Genomic DNA, 23,898 nt, shown 5'->3' with positions numbered 1-23,898 from the left:
ATTTGCTAATAATAAAACAACGACTCCTTTTTTTTTTTTTTTTTTAATATATGAAATTTACTGTCAAATTGGTTTCCATACAACACCCAGTGCTCATCCCAAAAGGTGCCCTCCTCAATACCCATCACCCACCCTGCCCTCCCTCCCACCCCCCATCAACCCTCAGTTTGTTCTCAGTTTTTCACAGTCTCTTATGCTTTGGCTCTCTCCCACTCTAACCTCTTTTTTTTTTTTTTTTCCTTCCCCTCCCCCATGGGTTTCTGTTACGTTTCTCAGGATCCACATAACAGCGACTCCTTTTTAAATAATAATATGCTTCAGACACCTTGCTAGTACTTTGCATATATTACCTTTCAGATACCTGCAAAGGCAAGATTTATTTCCGGCTTTGTACAACTGAGGAAATTGTAAACCTTCGTGGGCTGATTCTAAACCCATGCATTCACTTTATCTATGACCCTACTATGTCACACTTTCTTCTTGGGAGTTGTGCAGTACTATATATCTATCTATATCTATATATCTATATATCTATATCTATATCTATATCTATATCTATATCTATATCTATATCGGCAGTGGTTTAAAGTGGTTTAAGGCAGTGGTTCTCAACCAGGGGTGAGTTTTGTCTGCTAGGGGAATTTTGCAATGCCTAGAAACAATTTTGGTTGCCATGCTTTGGGGAGAGCCCTAGTGGCATCTAATGAGTAGAGACCAGTGATGCTGTAAACAGCCGACAGGGCACACAAGAGCCCCTAAAGCAAAGATTTATCCAGCCCCAAGTGTCAGTAGGGCTGAGGTAGAAAACTCTGGTTTAAAGCAATTTTCAAAAGCAGTGTATATGACTGAATAGAACATTTGGTTGTGTAGTTTTAGCTGACTATGCTGCCAGATCATTGAGTGCCTGGTGTAGGATTTTATAAGAGAAAATACAAAATTAATCTTACCTTGTGAGACTCCAAGTCCCCAGATGTGTTACAGATTTTTAAATGTTGGTAAATATGGGGCCCTGTGCAAGAAAGATCCTCCAGGAACCCCTACAATCTGGAAAGGATTTAGGTAAGAATGGTCATGTTCAGTGGGCTCTGATTCTTTCTGGTTCATACAGAATGTTGGTGGGTCAAAGAATCTGCCATGAGGAGCCTAGCAGATTACACAGCACAATAACCAAACCCTCTGCTAGTTGAGATTCCATCAGGTGCTCCTGGATTATTTTCTAGAGTTTTTACCTCCCTACTTTTCTTAAGGTCTTTTAAAATCCCAAACAAACCTCATAGTACAGTCCTGAAAAGCCAGGTGAGTATCTTACTGCATTTATTTTTATAATAGGAAAGTCATCCAAGTTTGCTCACTGGAACAAATTACCCACTTATTGAGTCAGGAAAGTACAATATTACTTACAAACTGTTCTCTGCTGGTCCTCTAGCAGAGGATCGACTGTTCTAGCATAATGTAATGGCATCCAAAATATTATAGCATTAATTCAAGTAACCAGACAGTAAGGAAAAAAATAGCAGACCCTGAACAGCAGTAATGTTCTGCTCCTGCAGCTGATTAGCTATTTGAAACACAAAATAGCAGAGAAACCTAGAGACCAGAATGTGAAAGCAGATATAGTAACGATTTAGAAAAAGAGGTTGGAAAGGGCGAGGTGGTCACCTATTGGCCAACTTAGATCTTGACTTTTAAAATCAATTGCAAGTGGGAAGAAACAAATTTCCTTTTAATGTAACAAAGTGAGCCCAAGTCTAATTCTTAATGATACCGTCCAAACTGCAATCATATTGTTGCTGCTGCCCTGAGAAGTATAAATGAATGCAAACATCTGTGCATGCCCCATGCATTTGTGCACAACATGCTCATGCTGTAAAGAGCCCCATAAAACAAAGCAGCCTGAATATTACCCAGACTTATTTTATAATGCTGCCTGGATTTGAAAATGGATAGAGAGGGTTATTATGTACTCGTAAATTCAGGCCAATTAGGCAGAGAAACATTCCAAGCATAATGCCACATGTTCCTGCATTCTATCACCTCCTTTAGGTGCTATTCTGTGGGAAGAGGAAGCCTCAGAAGAACTTTACACATAACTTGTTTTCCTGGCAAGTAGAGAACGCACATTTGTAGGATTTGGGCTGACATAAATCTACTCTTTCCTATGGGATGATGCCCATTAGCTCCTAGGTTAGCTCTGTTTCCAACGGGTGGAAAATAGTGCAATCATAGCTTGGGCGCGTAGTTACAGAGACTGAATTAAATGATGAGTAATTGGTGAGGGACAGACTATTCAAATGTGGAAATTAAAAATGTTAGAGGTAGAGTAAATGTGAACATCCCATCATTCTGGAATTTAAAGCTCTATCTTTGAAGCTTCAAAAAGTTAAAAACTGATTTCAGGAAGTATCAACTCACAAGGAGTTCGTAAACCTTAGTTCAGCAACTATTTAGTTATTAAGAGTGGAACTCAACTTACTAAGCACCCATTATGTGCCAAGTATTATGCAAGGTGCTCAGAACATAAACTTAAGAGGACACACACCTAGCTAGAGTTGATGGGAAATTCAATTTACCAAGGGTAAACACACACACACACACACACACATATACACACACACACACACCACGCACGCACACACACAAACACCCCTTAAAAACAAATATCTTGATGCAAGATGATAAATGCAACTAATTAAATCTATGAAGGAGATGAAGATTAAAGATTTATTAAGACAGTGGCTGAATCAGTTATTGACTGATTCAGAGTAGGTGTTGAAGGAGAGGTACCCCTCAAACATGTCTACTAGCCCCCCAACACATGGAATTAGATGGATAAAGTGGCATGAACCAAGATGCTGGTTGGTGGTGCAGGAAAAGAACAGAAACTAGTTTTGAAGTGATGCTGTCCAAGAGTTAAGTTTTTGAGAGATTTAATTTAAGGTTTCTGAATATTCAGGTGGAAATTTCCAATAACTAGGAAGAAATATGTGTTTGGCTATTAGGAGAGAGTTCAGAGTTGGATTCAACTCAACCCAAATATAGATTCAAGGAACGTTTAGTTTAAGTAAACCGTCACATTTTGCTGCCTTTTTATGGGCACCGAGATGGCTTCTGGTTTTGTACCATTTCCCTTCTGGACTGCAAGCTTCTCGAAAAGCACCATGCTGGAAAAAAAAAAAAAAAAAAAGAGAAAAGCACCATGCTGAATATGTGGAATATATTTTTGTTGTTAACTTAAAAAGTATCTATGGCTGAAGATCAATTGCTGAATGAGTTGTTGTATAAGAACATATCTCGGAGCACCTGTGAAGCTCAGTCTGTTAAGCACCTGACTCTTGATTTGGGTTCAGGTCATGAAATTACAGTTGTGAGATTGAGCCTCATGTCCAGCTCTGTGCTGGGTGTGGAGACGGCTTAAGATTCTCTCTTCCCCTCTCCCTCTGCCCCTCCCCTGCTGGTGTGCTCTCTCTCTCTCTCTCTCTCTCAAAAAAAGAATATATCTCAATAATGCTGTTATAAAAATGATAGGAAAAAACTAACTGATGCAATTTTTATCCAAAGTATTTCCCATAAGAAGGAAGAAAGGAAAGGAAGAGGGAGGGAAGAGAGGAAGGAAGGAAAGAGGGAAGGAAGAGAGGAAAGAATGGAAGGGAGGGCAGGAGGCAGGCAGGAGGGAGAGAGGGGGGGAGGGAGGAAGTCAGACAAATTTACAAATGGAATTCATGGAATGAATGAGCTGGAAGTATCTAAAAGATCATTTAATTCAATCTCTTGCTTTTGCTGATGAGGAAACATAGACCAAAAGAGTGAAATGTGTTAATTTAGAGTCATTCACTCAGCTACCTCTGGCACTCAGGCCTTCTCTGGGTCTCTTGTGTTTTGTTTGTTTTGCTGTTGTTGTTTGTAAAATAGGTTGTCAGTAAAAGCAAACAGAATAAAGCAGGGACCTTCCCTTCAGGAAGAGATTCAGAATGAGACATAAGGAATGAGCAGGCTGGGCCTAGACCACCATGGAGAATCATATATTCAGGGAGGCTGATTTTCTCTGTTTCTATTTTTAATAAAGCCCTTGAGTTCTGGCAGCAAGTGTTCAATAAGTCCACTCAGTATTTGTCAAAAACTTAAGGTACTTAACTAATTAAACATTCCTATCTTTTTGCATTTGACATTTTCATCAGCTAGAAACTTTCCAGGCTAAATTACTGAGTTTGAAATAAAATTTTATGTGATTAAACATTTAAAAGTGAATACTAATGCATTTCAAGTAGAGAGCCAGCCTTAAGGAACAGAGCATAACCTCATTTTAAAGTGGACCAATTAACAATTGAGAGCTTCAAGAGCAACTTGTTTATGATGCCTGAAATGAAATAAAAACTTCTAAGTGGCTGAGTTGTCAAACTGAGGAGCCTATGAAATTTACATGTGCCACAGGATTTCCATTTTTCATTACCCTGCCTTCAAACTCAGTTTTCCTACGTAGGCATCTTACTGCCATCACGTTGCTTGTAACTGTGAGAGTCTGTCTTTGGTCACTTGAAAAATAGTAGCTCTAAAAAGTAAAGTTGTAGACCGGTGGTGTCTTCAAGAACTAAGAGGATAGTCTCCTCTCTTTCATCTTTTCCCTTTTTTTCCCGATGAAGTACACTTTTAAAAATTGACCCCATCTATGTGTCATTTACTCTTTTAAGTGACCATTTCTTTTTCTTAGTCTGTGTTCAGGGAGATATCTGATTTCAGGGGAATAATTCTGAGCCTGCACCTTTCTTAGCTTAGGGTATAATGTCTCGTAGAGAAATTTTTAGCTACCATGCTAGGCATCACAGTTCAATGACTATCCAATAAATAAATGAATCAGTGAAGGAGATTCTTGGCTGCTGCTTTGGTAAATAAGCATGTGTAGGCAAATGGACTTTTTCTTTTTCAGTTAAAATGTCTAGACCAGTTGACATTCTCTTTTACAATTTGTATAGCGCCTAAAAAAGATATCATGGGTCATTGGCTAGCCCATATGGCAATTTGGTGGATAAGTCAGTCCGTTGCTAAGGAGACAGCTGTGATTAGCTGCATATTTGACTCCAAAGTGTTCCATGCATTTTACAAGTCTGTGCCTTTGGAAGACAGGGCAAAACAGTTTTATTGTATTATACTGGATATGAAACGGTTAGAGCAATGAAATTCTGATTTCTACAACCAGAAAAAAATGTTTCATAATATTAACATATGAAGTAAAATTCTGATGTTTCTGACTGCCAGAGGATGGCATTTTAAGTTTGGATTTTAATCTGGAACTTTAAAATGAGAGAAAGTTGGAAACTGGATCAACGGTAAATCAAGTAATGAATGCAGAGATGTGTAGAGCAGGTGATGTCTGACTATAGAAGAGAATACGTGAATATAATGGAAACATCTTCAGGAAGCAAAGATGACATCAGTATGAAGGCTCATGAAAACCCTAACTGCTGCAGGGCAGACAGAATTGTGAGGCAAGTTGATTAACAGGCAGAGTATTGCAATCAGAAAACTGAATTTGCAGAAGCACAGAAAGTTCAAGAGAAGCCCTTCCCCACTAAGAGACTTTGCAATGGATGTTGAAGGAAAGCTCTGTTTTCTTACCAATAAAATTAACACTCTATCTAAAGACGGTTTTGTGCACATGCGGTGACTTCTATAGCATATGGCATAAAAGCATATGGAGGAAGCTTAAGAACAGTACGTAGATAAGAGAAATCTGGGCCGAACAAAATTCCTTGCCTTAGGCATACCATTTCACCCCTGTGGGTGAAGAATTGCAAATTACTTGACATTATTTTCAGTCTGGTTGATCCAAGTGTGCTTCATAACTACATCATAATTGCTAGTTATCATTTTGTGGGTTCAGTCATTTACCACCTGTTAGAGACACAGAGACATTGTCTCTATAAATCCCCAAGTCAAAGAACCACTGCCAGTATTGCAATAGATACGGATTTGAAGTGGGCAAAGAGTCACTGATTTGCACCCAAGATAGCAGTGAATATGTGGGCATCCCTGGGTAAGAGTGTTGCCATAAGCAGACTTGCTTTTACCTGGGGGTACTACAAATACATCTCCTTACTTGAAAATAACCCATAGCTTGTATTCTACTAATGATGTTCCAGCAATATTATCGTTCGGCAAAAAGCTTATCTGTGGTTTGACCCTAATGCTATTCTCAGGCCTTGAGAATATTATGATTTCATCCAGTTCGTACAATGCCACCCTGACGAGATCAAGAGTACAATTCAGAGCTTTGAAAAATCTGTCTCTGAGGCTTAGCATCCTTTATCAATGCTTTTATCATGGCATTCCCTCCCTTGATAACCTACAACTGTTTCACACAGTCGTTGTGCCAGGCCTAAACTAACTGGGCGGTTTTCACGACCTTCCCTAATCTGACACCAGCTTTGCTTTCTGAAGAGGTTTCTGCTTTATTCACATATTCTCTCCTCTGGGAGACCTCCCCTGCTCTGCACGCGTCTGCATGCATTACTCTATTTACTCTGATCTTTTTACCAGGAAGTCCTTTTGCTCATCTCTGCCTCACAAACAATGGTTTCCCACATCTTAAAGCACTACTGTGCCCACAGGTCTTCCCCGTTCTCAGCATGCACACTATGAATTTGAGATACCACATAGTTTATCATAGAACTATATACTACCTTTCACATCTTCTAAATTTAATTTTGTTACTCTCCTCTTTCCAACTGAAATTGATTTTCTTAAAAAATTTTTTTAGTGTTTTTATTTATTTTTGAGACAGAGAGAGACAGAGCATGAACGGGGGAGGGTCAGAGAGGGAGGGAGACACAGAATCCAAAGCAAGCTCCAGGCTCTGAGCTGTCAGTGCAGAACCCAACATGGGGCTTGAACCCACAGACTGTGAGATCACGACCTGAGTTGAAGTCAGACGCTTAACTGACTGAGCCACCCAGGTACCCCTGGAATTGAATTTCTTGAAGGCAGATGCTTTCTCGGTGGCTCCATGGCACTCAGGTCAGGGATGAATAAATGATCAGCCTCAAATGATTTTAATCCTATCTTTTTTTAGTTCTGTTTAAAAAAATCTCCTCGATGGAAATGCGCTTCTACAGAATTGCGATGCTCTGGTGTTTAGTGATCCTGAGCCTTTTCATTTGTTCATGTTGTAGCCACTTTTTTTCATCCCTTACATTACAATGGCAGGCCTGAAAGTAGCATATGGATTCACTTTGAAAATTAGGATGAATTTTGTTTTGAGAACTTGCAGCATCCCTTAGAATATAATTAGCATTTTTTCTTTTTTTTTAAAATTTTTTTTTAACATTTATTTTTGAGACAGAGAGAGACAGAGCATGAATGGGGGAGGGGCAGAGAGAGAGGGAGACACAGAATCGGAAGCAGGCTCCAGGCTCTGAGCCATCAGCCCAGAGCCTGATGCGGGGCTTGAATTTACAGACCGCAAGATCGTGACCTGAGCTGAAGTCAGACACTTAACCAACTGAGCCACCCAGGCACCCCAAATTAGCATTTTTGCAAGTCATTGCACAGCTTGATTTGGGAAACATTCTTGAAATGACCAGCAGAGCTCGTGTGATACATCGACATCAACCAGTGTGCATGAAACTCATTGGCAGCTATGGTCACAAAGTGCCATAAATGTCACAGTTTAGGAGAACAAGGGGTCTGGGTACAATTAATGGTTTGAGGCACCTGGAGAAAGCCAAAATGAAAGACATTTGACAATGGTGAGGCACCACACAAATGTTAAACGGTGCTAAGATCATTACTAGTATTTTAGTAGTCTGATCATTATGGTATGGGGAGCTCAGTAATAGTCAAAAGCCACCATTTGTCGGCTTTTGGAAGTGATATCTCCTATGTTCTATTGCTTGTCATGAACGTGATTTGAGAGTGGGAAAAATTTTGCCGCATTTAATTAGTTAATTGATGTTTAAAAATTACCTGTTTTATTTCCCCATACTGTCATAATGAGTGTAATGTTTTTTAACTGTAAGAACATTTAACATGATATTTACCCTCTTGACAAATTTTTGAGGGCACAATACAGTATTGTTCACTCTAGGCATGATATTACACAGCAGATTTCTAGAATTTATTCACCTTGCATGACAGAAACTTTATATCCTTTCAACAGCAGCTCCCATTTTGCCCTCCCCTCAAAGTGTAATTTTTATTAACGCTCCAGATAGTCCCCAGATGGTTATATTATACCAGAATATCAATTTTATTTATTATCTTTTTCTACTAATTCATGAAGTCTTATGTTGCTAAATTATTCACTGGCTTAACATTTCATTAATCTAACATTTAAGTCTACAATCTTGTCACATTATTAAAAAAAATCTCTCTCCAAATTCTGGCTCATTCAAATCCTCATCCCTTCTTTTTTTTTTTTTTTTTTTTTTTAAAGATGGCAATCTGCACTTTCTAAAAGAGTTCTGGGGCGCCTGGATGGCTTAACGGGTTGAGTGTCTGACTCTTGGTTTTGGCTCGGTCAAGACCTCATGGTTTGTGAGACTGAGCCCTGCATGGGGCTCTGAACTCACACTGTACAGCCTGCTTGGGATTCTCTCTCTCCCTCTCTCTCCACCCCTCCCCCTGCTCTTGTGTATACATTTGCTGTCTTTCTCTCTCTCAAAATAAATAAATAAACTTAAAAAAAAGAGTTATATTGGTCACCAGTCACTGTTTCCACAGGCAGAAACTCAAAATGCTTGTTAAACTTTCCTGCTTCAGAGGTTTTCAGTTCCAATACTTAAAAAATTCTTTTTTGTTCTCTTTATCCTGAATGCCTTTCATGCTTAGAGTCCTTTCAATATGTTTTTGGGATATTGTTTTGGAAACAGTGTCTATAATATCCAAAAACATCATTATGTATGTGGAGCTGTCATGTTTCTATTTGTACTACTTATCAAAGGCATTTGCCTTTTAAGAGTAGGAGAAAGGCAACATTCCAGATTGATCTTCATTGATTGCAGTCTGAATGAGTCATTATATTTGAGACCATGACTTAGCAAAACTGTTCCATATGATTGTTTATTTTGGATCTTTGCTGTATTCTGTATTCTTTCTCATTTGACCTTCATTGTATTGATTTCACACCATTTCTCCAATTTACCAACATGGTATTATATTATAAACCAGTCTTTTGTAGCTTTTTGAAATCTTTCCCAGGCATGAAATGCCTGCATACTTTAATGGTGGTTTTAAAGCAGCCTTTGGATAAAGCTGACACCTTCGCAGGTTCTCTGTCACAAGTCCCTTCTCTTTTATTGTAACACCATGTGATTCAAATTGTACTTTAATTATAGATACGTTAATTAGGAGTTCATTTTGGATTACTTATTAATCATACTTTACTTCCTGTTTGAGTGTGCTATGTGCAACTTTTGTTTTTCTGGTATGTCACTTGAAATCAGGACTTGAAATAATAAACTGTCCAGGGGGCAAGGCTTCTCCTAACATGGAATGTCTGGTGAAGAAAAAATTGCCTGTTCGTATAATTTTAGAATCCTAAGAAGACTCTTGGGTCTAAAATATGTTTATTCAGGGGGTAACTGATGCTGAAAATTCTATTACTGCAGATTTGGGTTTTATTTATAGCTCAAGTGTTTGATTACTATTAAAATGCAAATCACTTGGAAGGATTGGTGCTCAAGCCTTTTCAGTGACTTGCACTTAAAGGTCAGCTAAGGTAGGAGAATCTTGCTCTAAAGAAGTTTTTGCTAGAAGGCAAGATCATGAAGGTACATGCACTTGTGAAAGATTAGGGCCAAGTAGGACAAATGAGAAAGATGTGGGGGGAGGGGGAACCCTGAAGATAAACATTGTAGGTGTTTTATTTGTGGCAGAATGAATGATAGTTTGATATGAAACTACGTGGTTTTCTTACTCTTTGTTTTATTTGTACTTCTGATGAGATATCAGGGAGAGCCACCAGCAGAATTTTATTATAGAAAATACAAAGTGTGAGAAGCAAGAAAATGTTCAACTTTAGTATTTTAAGGCTGATCAAATAGTTTGGAGTGCTGAGGCATCTGATTTGTACAGGTTGGGTTTTTAAAGAAGACTTTGTAATTTTTAAAAGCTTGGAGGATCAAAATGAAAGCCCTAAGGGAATCAATTCAGAAAATCTGTGATATGTGTGTGCAGTACCAGCACTGGGAAGAAATCATACTAGTGAAAGCAGTACTTTTCCTCACCCTTGACTTGATATAGACTGAGGGATGGGGAGAGGAGGAGGCTGAATAGGGTGCATATCCCTGGTGTAGGGAGCCTGAATGTACCATTCAGCCAAGTCTTTGGGGAAGAGCATGAGAAGACTCTCTAGATATATTTTGGACATCTAAGAATAGGAGGGTCCCTTGTGAAGAACCTGGGGGATATTAGTAGAAGTCTCCAGTGTCATTATAGAGCAAAAACAGAGAAGACGGCTGCAGAGAATGGGGAATCCCAAGGGAAAGGAGGATCTGAGGCAGTTCATCATGTTTCCCTCAACAGCAAGTGAGGGAAGCAGCAAGAAATTTATTTGCTTCTCACAGGGGAATTTCGCAGAGAGGTCTCTCAAGCTGGAGGTTCGCAAGTGGGGAGAAGGAGGTTTCAGTGAGCATAAAAGTATGATTGGAATTGAGTTTGTGTTTCGATATCAAGTCCATCCATGAGAAGGGACCCGAAGGTGGGTGGGACACCTCAGCTACTCTATTGAACTGAGGTCACTCTCAGGTTGTGGTACATCCTTCTAGCAGCTTCAGGATCCACTTCTGATTAGTTTTGTAGTGCAACTACGTAATCACAAGCTATTTCCTCCTATCCTTCTGCAGTTATTTTGAAGACCTTATTAACCTGAAGCACAGTTCAGGGCACATTGAAGGGTTCATGGAAATGCTTGTCACACATCTGGATCTCTCTTCTCTCCCTAGACCCTACATACTCTTAGGAGTTGTTTACTACATAAGAGATCTATATAGTAGGGGCATCTAATTGGATGGCTCAGTTTGTTAAGCGTCTGACTCTTGATTTCAGCTCAGGTCATGATCTCAATGTCATGAGATCAAGCCCTGCATCAGTCGGACTCTGTGCTGGGCTTGGATTGTGCTTAAGATTCTCTCTCTCCCTTTCCCTCTGCCCTTCCCCTCCACATGCGCACTCTCTCTCTCAAAACAGAAAGAAAGAGAAAGAAAGAAAGAAAGAAAGGAACCTACATATTAAAGTAATTCTACATCACTTAAACAAGCTTAATTTTTCAATTAATGTTGTTTTTTTTTTAAATGCCACACACACCTACCTTACTTCACTTTAATCTTCATATTGGCACTGTGGGTAAATTTATTGAGATCATTGTACATATAAAGAAAATGAAGCTTAGCGAGTATATTAGCCAAGGTTCTCTAGGGAAACAGAACCAATCAAATGCTGGTATATAATATGTACATATTATATACTCATGTAATATATTTACTATAAGGAATTGGCTCATGTGATTATGGAGGCTGAGAAGTCCTGAGATCTGCACTTGGCAAGCTGGAGATCCAGGAGAGCCGATGTGTAGTTCTCGTGTGAAAACTTGCAGGCTCTGTTCAAATCTGAAGGCTAGAAAAAAAACCAGTCTTCCAGCTCAAGGCAGTCAGGCAGGAGGAGTTCACTCTTCCCTGGCTGTTTTATTCTATTTAGGCTTTTAATTGATTGGAAGAGGCACACCTACATTAAGGAGAACAGTGTCTTTTCTGAGTCTACAGATAAATATCAAGTATTCATCTTCTCCAGGAACGCCCTCACAGGCAACCCAGTTGTTTGGACACCTCATGGCCCAGTGAAGTTGATACATAAAAGGAATCATTACGGGGAGTTTTAAGTAAATGTTTGTGATCACACAGCTAGATGGTGGTGGGAACTGGAATTTGATCCTGATCTGTAAAATGGGAAAGTCGTTGCTTTTAATAACTATGCTACATTAGTGGTATTTCCATTCATGTCCAGTCAGATATCAGGATCTTCCTTTGCAATGCTTCTTGCTTCCTTTACATTTCTACGACCATCTGCATTTAGGGCTTCTGTGTCTCACACCCACACCATTGAAATGATCTGCACACTGGTAACCCTTCTTCCAGCCTACCCCCCCCAACTTCACCTTTCCAGCACATCTCTTTCAAAGTCACCAGGCTAATTTTCTTAAAACACATTTTGCCACATCACTCACTTGCTCAACAATCTCCACAATTCCCCCAAATTATAGACAAAATGTGAACACCTCCATCTGTGTCATGCTTCCACATTTCCAGCTCTTGCTTCACCTGCACAGCTGATGGAGATGCATTTTACCTGCAGCAGAGATTTCAAAGTCTAAGGTGTAAGGCAAAAATTGCAAGTGGTCAAAATTGCCCTTGAAAATCCTAAATTTTTCTGTAAGGTATGGTATACATAGTTTTATATTTGTAATGCATTTTAAAGTTTATAGCAAGTAATTCTTATGTGTACTAACATTTGACACACCCTGACCTAGACTGAAGAGATGAACTAAAGAAGAGTCTGCAACGGAAGTTTGGGTATGCCAACAAATGTGTTTTGAAATTATTGTTAAGTCCCTGGTAGTGAATTGGGTATCAATGGAGAATTCTGAAGTATTCCTACTTGCTTCATGGGTATATTCAACTTGTTATATTTTCAGTCTCTTTAACATTAATACATGTGAAAAGACTTATTTGTTATTGTGAATATTAAATGAGACAGTGGAGTTCCGTGTGTGTGTGTGCGCGTGCGTGCATGCGCAAATGTGTGTGTTTTGGGGGGAGAAGGGGGGCTTCTTTAAAGTCATATGTGGGGCACCTGGGGGGCTCAGTCAGTTGAGCGTCCGACTTCGGCTCAGGTCACGATCTCACAGCTTGTGGGTTCAAGCCCCGCATCGGGCTCTGTGCTGACAGCTCAGAGCCTGGAGCCTGCTTCGGATTCTGTGTCTCCCTCTCTCTCTGCCCCAACCCACTCACATTCTGTCTCTGTCTCTCTCAAAAATAAATAAAGATAAAAAAAATAAAAAAAAAAGTCATATGTAAGTGCAATATACTTAGGACATGATCCCATTCTGCTGCTTCATTTTAGCTATTTTTGTGTACAGATAGTATATATCCTTTCTCAATTGCTCAAGAGAACAGTGACACAGTGCTGCCTCATGACCCTCCTGATTCCTGTGAATCTCTCTGCCCATAAGAAAGTATTTTGATTTTGGTATGAACTAAATATCTCAAAGGAGCCATTAATAGTGGGATTTCTACTTCAGTAGACAAGCCGGTTCAGAGGTGATGTCCAGGGACTTTCCAGAAACTCTGCATGTATAATCTCAAAATTGCTCATATATATATTTTTATCATCAGAAGTCATTGATCACATTTCATCTTTCCTCATCAACTGACACTTATTAGCACACCTCATTGTTTCCTTATTGGTGATAAGGAAATCTAAGTCTAAATAAATCTGAATAGTTTGACAAAATAATATTTTTTGAGAATGATCTTAGTAAGGTAGGAAAAAATCCTTGGACGATATTAACATTACTTAAGGAAGATAGAGCACGTTTTTAGTTACAACTAAAAGCTAGTTAGCCATTGTACTTTGTGCTACAAAAGAGCCATTGAGTAGAGACATTCTGTTTCATGCTCTGCCACTAACTTCCTGGGGAGACCTTGGGAAAATCATCCACTCCCATTTACCTTTAATTTTCCAGTTTTCATGGAAGAAATAGTCATTCTCCAAGGTTCTTTCCCATTGTTATGTTCTGTGATGGCAACACATTCATTAACAAGTGCAGCAGATGGTAGGGTGTATCTTTTGCCTCTCTTACATTCAGAGAATCACCAGCATCATTCTTGTTAGAGAAAGCAGTGGAAAAAGATGTGATGTTCTCATACGCCTTTTTAGAGCATTGGAATGTCTATATCACAGTGTTGGCAAGATTGGCAATATAGTACGGTTCTAAATGGAATTACAAATGTGAATATCTTGTGAATATGTGCACAAAGTGGTGTGTGTGCGTGTATAAAATGAATTTCTGGATTTTGACTCATCTCACCGATGATCTCCAGCTGGGAAAGATTAGTCTATATTTCCCTGCTTTAGCTCATCCAAAACACACTGAACACAATAAAACCAGAGTAAGAGCCTTCTGCTCCTGTCCTTGGCTCTGGACTTAAAATGGCTCCTCAAGAATGGATAAAGTAACCATCCTGAGTTTATTTTTAGAGTATCTGAATGAAACCTTCTTCTTGTTCAATGTAAACAGGTCTTTTCCGCAAACTCACAAATGCCTTTTTTTGAGTTCTTCTATCTATGACTTTAAGAAATACAGGGAAAGAAAAGAGAATAAGGATACGGAAGGCCCAGAGATGATATCCTGACACCCATTCCATTTAATTAACAAAAAAATTAATTCAGGAAATGAAAAAAAAATGGATCAGATAGAAACAAGGTCATTCATGAGTAAGCCAACTATCTATTTGAAGGAGGATGATGTAAGTAAAATAGAACTTTATTTTATTTATTTATTTATTTTTCTCTAATCCAAAAAGTTGATTCAATACACCCATCTACTTGGAAGTTTATGGAAACGACTGGACTCAGGTAGGCGGCATCCAGCCCAGGTCCTGAGTTGTTATAAGAAAGGGGAGTGACAGCTGTAGGTATCATGCTGACCTGTGTTGTCAGAGTCTCTTCAAGTTGCTCTTGCATGCAGGTGGAGATCCCATGGCCACAACTGGCCGCAGCTCTTGGAACCATGCTGAATAGAATTTTATTTTTATTTAATTTTTTTTAATGTTTATTCATTTTTGAGACAGAGAGAGACAGAGCATGAACAGGAGAGGTCAGAGAGAGAGGGAGACACAGTATCCGAAGCAGGCTCCAGGCTCCGAGCTGTCAGCACAGAGCCTGACGCGGGGCTCGAACTCACAGACTGTGAGATGGTGACCTGAGCTGAAGTCAGCCGCTTAACCGACTGAGCCACCCAGGCGCCCCTAGAATTTTATTTTTAAGATTAAAGAGTTTTCATGTTCAGGGAGAGGTTTAGAATTTCAAGAAATTTTAGTCTTAATTTGTATACTATTTTTAAAGTGATAGATAAGGAAGGGACTATTATATGAAAGTAATATAGTACCTTATAATGCCTTATAACGTCCTTCAGAAGTTCAAATATCTTACAATCTAATCCACAAATATAAGGGAAAGTTAAAGTCTAAATATAAAGGAAAATGATAGTAATTTACCCGTGCTAATCCTTTCTTTCTCTTTAGAGCCATGAATTTGCTCAATATATTTTTCAGTTAGAAACAAAAATCATTTCATTTCTTACTCTCATATTTATTGTACTTTTCAATGTTAAAACAATACAACCTTCAAAATGCCAAGCTGTGCAAAGAAATATTGCTCCAAAATAATTAGAAAATATGTATGAGATACTAAAACATCTGGATGAAAAAAAGAAACATTAAATCAACTGTCAAACAACTGTTTTATTTCTCCAATGTTAAATATCTGTTTTTTTGAAACATCTGGATGTTTCCTGGATGAAAAAAGTTGCTAGTGGTGGAAGGATCTTTTATGTTGTATCTAAATGCATCAGGATGGCTTCTGTCTAGGATCAGGATTAAAAGACAATGACTGCTCTGATAATGAGGTTCATCTCTGAGCAAAGAAGTTAGGCAAGAAGGGCTTTCTAGGTGGTTTGAGATAATTAGAAACACCTTGACAATCATGCACATATATCTGTTCATTGACTTCTTGCTTTTCCAGTCAATTCATTCTACTCCTTATCCCCCAACCCCAATCCAAACACACACCTTTAACTTTGTTCTCACTGCTGGGCCTTAAATGAGAAAGCTAATTGGTGTATGGAATCCATTTTAATCCCAAAGAAGGAATCTGTCTGCGGGGGTGTCAATGGTATTCACCAGGAAGCCTCCCAGGGGAGGGGGATGGTATTCAATTTCCTGGGAAACCATCACCAGGATTCTGTCACCAGGAAGACACAGTATGAAACCAGCAGGACACATCATAGACCTCACCTTCAGAGAGCCAGGGGGCCTGTAAATTGTTCTTCTGTAGGCAGTTACCTGCAGGAGACTCATTAGGGGTGAGTTTCACTGGGCGTCCTGACTACCAGCCCAGTGCAGCAGGAGTAGGAAAAATTAACACACCAGAACCAGGAGGAAAAAACCTTCCTCCTCCCAGCTCCCTCACATGTCCTCTATTGACAAAGATTAGCATTGTGCCAGCTGGCAGGGGAGAAATGTTTCAGTATTGCAGTAGACAAGGAAAGGTGGATTTGGGACTGAGAGGCAATGAGCTGATAACTAGCACATTTTTGCTCCTGGTAGGTGCTGGAATCAGGTTTGAATGTAATGGAATCAAAGAAAGGTAAATCACAAACCAGGGTCATGCAGCCTTACAACAGTGTTATTCAAAAGATCATCCAATCTTTACTGCTTCTGTTATTTAGGTTATAAGATGTTTATAGGTTTTCTGTATCTTTGGATATCAGATATCACCAACCCAAGGACAAACCACTAAGGACCATTATGGTACCATCTTGATAGAAAATCAATGTCAATTAGACTAAGACATGGCATTGATTGGAATTTGCATCCTAGTTTCTGAGACACTCAAATGTAAAATAAGATCTTAGGAATTTAAGGCCTTTATTGTCTTAGAATCAATAAAATACAACTTAAAAAGATTATAGTTTTGGGCAGTAACCTCAGCAAACGGTCTCTCATCTCCCTTTTTCCTTGCCCTTCTGATTCAAATCTTTTTTTAATTTTTTTTAATGTTTATTTTTGAGAGAGTGAGAGACAGAGCATGAGCAGGGAAGGGGCAGAGAGAGAGGGAGACACAGAATCTGAAGCAGGCTCCAGGGTCCCAGCCGTCAGCACTGGGCGAGCCCGTGCTCGACGCGGGGCTCGAACTCACAAACTGCAAGATCATGACCTGAGCTGCAGTTGGACGCCTAATGGACTGAGCCACCCAGGCGCCCCATCTACTAATTCAAATCTTAATAATCTTTCTATATGTAGTATTTCTTTCACCTCCATGAAGACTTTGATAGTTTGTCTTTCATTTTTCTCATTCCCTATAAAGTTGTCTTCTGAGTATACTTAATTATACTAACTCATATTATTCCCTAATCATTTCATGTGTATTAGACTCATCTCACCACTTCCATTGTTAATTCCTTGAGGAATATTATTTGCAACTTTTATACATTTGTATAAAAAGTTTGATTCAATCCATAGCTGTGGTCAGCAAGGTAGAAACATTCTCAATCTGGGGATCTGGGGATTAAAAATAAATAACCCAATCATGTCAACATTTGTGAAGATACCTATTTCTACTTGACTTCATACTTCAAAGTGTGTTTGGTTGAGAAATTTTCATCATCAAAAATATTTATGTTTAATTTGCACGGAATTAAACTTTGGTTAATATTTAAAAAAAAAAAAAACCAGAGCATGATAGTATAAGATGAACATATGTTTGAACTTGGGCTAAATTTAGTAGCTCCTTTAGATCTCCCACATACACTTTTGCTCAAGTCTCTGGAATGTGTATTGGTACCTTTGAAATAAATTCAAGCTCATTGCATCTCCCTCTTCCTGAGATGCAGGTCAAAGGTAATTTTCATCAGCCAGCAGGTACTACTTGATTGACACCAAGGTCATTTTGAGCATCTCTGTTAGCAAAGACATTTCCAAAGGCAAGGAAAGGAACTGATATGTGACTTTTCTCACTAGAGAAATTACTTGCAACAAGTCACATTGGATGAAATTATATTTAAAAGGATATCATTTTGTAAGAACAAATTTCAAGCATTTGCAGGGGTGACGGGGGGAAGGTTGTTTTGCAATTTAATTTCCAACTATAAGAGTACAGCTTAAAATCTGACAACTGTACATAAACCTTAGAAAAGGTCTTTTGGACCGCAAAAGATAGTAAGGGAGCAAAAGAGGGAGAAAAAAATCATCAAGTTTTTCATCTCAGTAGTGAATTAATCTCTTGAATTACCTTCCTGCAGAGGCAGATCGTAACTCTGGGGTAAAGCTGGTATTCTTGTGTTGCTCTCCTATTTCCCCCCATTTAATGTGTTGTTAATAAGGGTGGTGAATTCGAAGAATTAGGGGTGGGTATTGTACCCATCTTCCTTCTTTCTGATCATGTTGTTGGCAGCCCTATCTATATCCTGAGAGAAGAGGGCTAGGAAGTGTAAGCACGTCTAATGCTATTTTGATTCCTTTAGACTGGGGATTGAAAGAAAAAAATTTTTAATGTTTATTTATTTTTAAGAGAGACAGAGACAGAGTGTGAGTGGGGGAGGGGCAGAGAGAGAGGGAGACACAGAATCCAAAGCAGGCTCCAGGCTCTGAGCTGTCAGCACAGAGCCTGATGTGAGGCTGGGGCTCACAAACCATGTGATCATGACCTGAGCTGAAGTCAGACACTTAAGTGACTGAGCCACCCAGGCTCCCCATAGCCTGGGGAGTTTTTTAAATAAGTAATTTGAACAAGCTTTATTAGAATTTAATTTGGGGGATACAAGATTAAGGATGGTGAGAAGCTACCAAAGCAAAAATGATCCCTTCATTTCCTTCCAACTTGAATTATATGAAAATGTTAGCTTTGAAATTTAAGGAAAAGTTGTTGGTAGAAGATTGGATTGTGAGAGAAAGCTCATTGAGAAATTTTTCCAGGTTGTTTATTCTAGTTCAACAAAATTTTATTTTTTAAACTTGTGGTTATATTCTGGGCTACAGAGTGGCCACAGATGATGTGATTGTTGCGAACTATGATAGATCTTTGAGTCCTTATTAATATTTTAACTAGTATATCTATGCCTGAGATGGCCAATGTCTGACACCTATGTGATCATTCTCCATTCATAATGTCTTCACATAAGGGCTATTACTGTATTTTCCCTCAGTGCCTGGGTGTAGTCTCAGAAACTTTCTCCACACAGAGTCCCAGCAAGCCACTCCTGATTGAATGGAGCTGGTGGGCAAGATGACACTTGTTAGCTACTTTTATAGTATATAGTGAGGGATCTTGGGCAGGGTGGCTGTGGCTGTGGTCGTACTGGTCACTGTAAACACTGCAGAGTATAATGTACTCTCACAGATACTATTACATTTAATGAAGCCAGTCTCTAAAAGATGTACAAATGAAGAGCTGAAGTATGTATGCTTTGTTTAAATTTACTCAAACACAGGACTTTAATCCCCCCCCCCCCATTTTTACACCTTTTTCTGGTACTTTTGGAAACTGAGAGACAAAGCAATCTTTCCCAGAGCTGCATGTTCAGGCCTCTCCCTAATAGGCTGGAGAAAGAAGGGGAAATTTCTGAAAAAAATAGAACCACTGTGTCTCCTCCTTTCTGCTCCTCAACATGTATTTGACCAACACCAAATAAATATTGCTTTAGGAAACAACACAGCCTATCAAAAAGGTCATTGAACAAATTGGTAAGATGTAGAAATGCCAGGACACACTGGGGACCTTCAAAAGTTGAGGGCCAAAAAGTATTTCCCTTTTCCAGTTTGTTTAAATCGATGGGGGCAATCGCTGTGTTCAGTGGCAGGCAAGAAGGATCCAGAATCAGAAGCTCTGGCCTGCAGAACATCCACCTCTCACTGAATCTCTCTCAGAACTCGTAGATTGCAGTGCACAGAAGTGGATATCGTTCCTCATTTATATTATTCAATGAAACAATATTTTGTTAAAAAAGGAAACCTTCTTTGTAAGCTCTAAATTGCTATGAAAATGTTAATTATGCTTTTTGTGTGGTTTGTTTGGAAGCATCAGTAAATTATGCTTTTCTGCTTTGTACTCCATCTCTTGCAAATAATTCTCTAAACCTAGTAAGAAAACTATTGTCACAAGATCTAGCATCAGTTAAAATATAGTGTCATCTATATTTACATGAGAAAAGAAGATTTTTCCTATTAATTTCTCATTTTCAAAGAAAGACAATTCCCTTTCAATCTACCCTCTTCTCAAAAAATCCCCCCCCCCCATTTCTAAATATGTCACTTATGCTGTCTCATGTATCACGTAGTGGCTCTAAAACATCTTCACTTAGATTAATGGTGCCTATAGTGTTTTCCCGAAGAACACTTGGTTGGATAGATAACCCATACTTCCAGAGAGCTGGCTTAGAGCAAACTAACAGTAAGTCTCAAAGAAATCTCCATTCTAGAATATGGAAAAATTTGTTGCTTCAAATGATAGGCTTTTAAAGTTTCTACAGATTAAGGTTTCATACCCTGAGTATTTCAGTTTTGAGTAGAATATTCTGGTATTTAGTCGCCTATCTTTTGCTTTCATACCATCCACTTTACTGAGTTAAAAACATTGACCTTAATTTACACCCTTTTATGTAAACAAACTCCAGTGTAAGGAGCATAGGGCTTAGAATAAAAAAATGTGGATTTAAATCTCAGCTTTATTGTCTAAGAGGAGTTTATTGAGAGAAGTGAATAGGTTATGGGACAAAGCTCTCTCTACATGCTAAAACTCCTTAATTCTTAGTTATTATTATCTGTGATAGGTAGATTAGAAAATTACTGTAAATGAAAAATTAGAGAGGTCTTTCAAAGCACTTATATGGAAAGACTCTCTATATTCCTACCCATTACAGGAAATACAATTCGGAGCTTGTAAGGGCAGCTATCAATGTGAGCAATTTTGCATTTGACCTTTAAAGATATAGCACATTCTCACAGAGAAGTTGGGGCATAAAATATCCAACCCTGAAATAGGAAATTATATGGGTGATGATGCTCAAGTATAATCTATGTAAAGTTCAAAAAGATACAACACACGTGTGGTGCATATGAAGCTATTTTCATGCTTTCTAAATCTCATTGCAGTATTTGGGCTTGTTGACTATTTGTAAGGCTGTATCCTTCAGGGATAAATAGGGAAGTACTATGAGGCAGTGTTAAATAATCCTTCTTGGTTTTGTTATTCATAATCATCAAATGGTAGTGGAATCTGCTACTCAAAATGTAAGTAAGATCAATCCACTGAGTGTGCTGCCAAAGTGCTTTCTAGAACCATAGGACACAAAGACAATGTCAAGCAGAATTGTGAACAGCCATTAAATTAATTTCCCCAGTGATGAAATCAAATGAGTCACCAGCAGCAGAAAGACAAATCATTTTGGAAAGAAAAACAGTGTTAGCTTCACAATGAATATCCCTTTGAAAGCCATCTTTAGGTTATTTCAAGACAGGTATATCTGAAAACATATCCGCGCACGCGCGTGTGTGTGTGTGTGTGTGTGTGTGTGTGTGTGTGTACACAGGAAGAAAAAGGGGAGAGAGAGAGAAATGGGGGGGGGGATGGAGGGAGAAAGAAAGAATGATTTCTCCCAATGTGTAACCATATACACGCGTGCACACACACACACCTTTTGTCAGCAGTCCTCCTAAATTTCTACATTAAAACTATGTTCCTCCAATTACTCATATATTCTGCTTAAATTACGGTTTCAGAAGTGGAGGTTTTTAGGAGATAATGTGATGTACTAATTCATGGTAACATTATCCATTTCTGTCTCAACCCCTTTCCTTCTTGTTTCAGAGGTTAACATCTCATAATAGAAGGAATCATCAGAAGGTTTAATATTAACATGTCTAGAGAGTATCCAGATTGTCTAATGAATATTTTTCAAGGGTTATTATTTTTCTCCATGATAATAAGCCTACCAGGAGCCAAGTAGCTTAAAGAATAAAACCCCATGATGATCAACTTCATGTTCAAGACCCCAAGGTATCAAGATTCCAAATAAATAATCTTATAGAGGCCAAGGGCTGGTTTTAAGCATCAAAATGGCATTATCTGGTATACATTTAAGAGATCAGTGTGCCCTTTGACCAACATCTTGTCAGTTTTCCCACTCCTCAGTTCCTGGTAACCATCATTCTATTCTTTATTTCTATGGTATTGGCTTTTTCAGATTCCACTTACAGGTGATATCATATAGTGTTTGTCTTTCTTTGACTTATTTCACTTAGCCCTCAAGGTCCATCCATGTTATGACAAATGGCAAGATTTCCTTCTTTTTCATGACCAAATAATATCATATATGTATGTGATATTATCATATTATGGTATTATGTGTATGATATTATGATATTTTATATATATATATCACATCACATCTTGTTTATCCATTCATCCACTGATGGAAATTTAGCATTTAGCTATTTCCATTTTTGGCTAAACATGAGAATGCAGATATCTCTTTGATATTCTGTTTTCATTTCCTTTGGCTCTATACCTAGAAATGGGAAAGGGGGATCATATGCTAATTCTATTTTTAATTTTTTAAGTAACTGTTTTCCACAGTATGTGTACCAACTTACATTCCCACCAACAGTACAAAAAGTTTTCCTTTCTCCACACCTTTGCCAGTACTTTTCATTTCTTGTCTTATTTATTATAGCCATTCTAACAGCATTTTACTGATAATTAGTGATGCTGATCACGTTTTTGTGTAACTGTTGTCCATTTGTGTACCTTCCTTGGAGAAATGTATATGCAATTCCTCTGCCCATGTTTTAATGATTGTCTTTTTGCTATTGAGTTGTTTGAATTCTTTATATATTTTGAATATTAACCCCTTATCAGATACATGATTTGTAAGTATGTTCTCTCATTCCATTGGCTATCATTTCATTTTGTTGATGGTTTCCTTTGCTGTATAGAAGTTTTCAAATTTGATGTAGTCCTACTTGTTTATTTTTGCTTTTGTTGACTTGACTTTTTGTGTCATATCCAAAAAAATTGTTGCTGAGACTAATGTTAAGGAGCTTATCTCCTATGTTTTCTTCTAGCAGTTTTATGGTTTCAGGTCTTATATTCAAATACTTAATCCATTTTGTCTTGATTTTTTGTATGGTGTAAGATAGGCAGTTTCATTATTTTGCACGTCACTGTCCAGTTTTTCCACCATCATTTATTGAAGAGACCATTTCTTCCCCATGGTGTATTCTTGTCCCCCTTGTCAAATATTAGTTGATTGTTATGTGAGGGTATTTTTGGGCTCTTGATTCTCTTCTATTGGTCTATGTATCTGTTTTTGTGTCAACATCATACTGTTTCGATTACTATAGCTTTGTAGTGTAGTTTGAAATCAGGAGCTATGATACCTCCAGCTTTGTTTTGCTTTCTCAGGATTGCCTTGACTCTTCAGCATCTTTTGTGGTTCCATACAAATTTTAGGATTGTTTGATTGTTTTTTCTATTTCTATTTCTTTTTTTCTATTTCAAATACAATTGGAATTTTGATAGGATTGCATTGGATCTGTAGATGGCTTTGGGTTAGTAAGGACATTTTAACAATATTAAGTCTTACAATCCATGAGAATGGGATATCTTTCCATTTTTGTATGCTTGTGTGTCTTATTCAACTTCTTTCATCAAATAGTTGTAGTTTCCAGTGTGTAGCTCTTTCACCTCCTTGATTACATTTATTCCTCTTTTATTGTTTTTGATACTATCATGAATAGGATTGTTTTCTTTCTCTTTTGGTTATTTCATTGTAGTTAGAAGAGGAATCAGTTTTGTGTATTTAGTGCAAAGCATTGTGATTGTAGTTAATGATAATGTATTATATATTTGAAAGTTGTTTAGAGAGTAGCTCTTAAATGTCCATATCATAAAAAGGAAATGATAATTATGTGACATGATGGAGGTGTTAGCTAACACATGGTGTTAAGCATATTGTGATGTGGAAATGAATCAATTCAACACATTGTACAACTTAAACTTACACAATGTTATATGTCAATTACATCTCAATAAATCTGAAAGAAAAAGATCATTGTGGCCGCTTTGTGGAGAGTA

General features: G+C 38.2%; 1 long non-coding RNA gene and 1 other non-coding gene across 2 annotated transcripts in view; one reads left to right on the top strand and one right to left on the bottom strand.

Moving 5' to 3' along the window:
• The window catches only part of LOC109275704 (uncharacterized), a 402,869-nt gene that overhangs the window by 234,867 nt on the left and 144,104 nt on the right, over positions 1 to 23,898 (top strand). The window lies entirely within an intron of this gene.
• Positions 14,652 to 14,782, bottom strand: LOC128777150 (small nucleolar RNA SNORA44). Its single transcript, XR_008422346.1, has one exon. It is a non-coding gene; the product is annotated as a small nucleolar RNA SNORA44 (small nucleolar RNA).

The sequence above is a fragment of the Panthera pardus genome, unplaced genomic scaffold (genome assembly GCF_024362965.1).
Source record: "Panthera pardus isolate Hobbes unplaced genomic scaffold, ASM2436296v1 HiC_scaffold_15, whole genome shotgun sequence".
In the NCBI taxonomy this organism is placed as follows: domain Eukaryota; kingdom Metazoa; phylum Chordata; class Mammalia; order Carnivora; family Felidae; genus Panthera; species Panthera pardus.
Note: the sequence above shows the minus strand (reverse complement) of the source record. Positions and strands in the feature narration are given on the sequence as shown.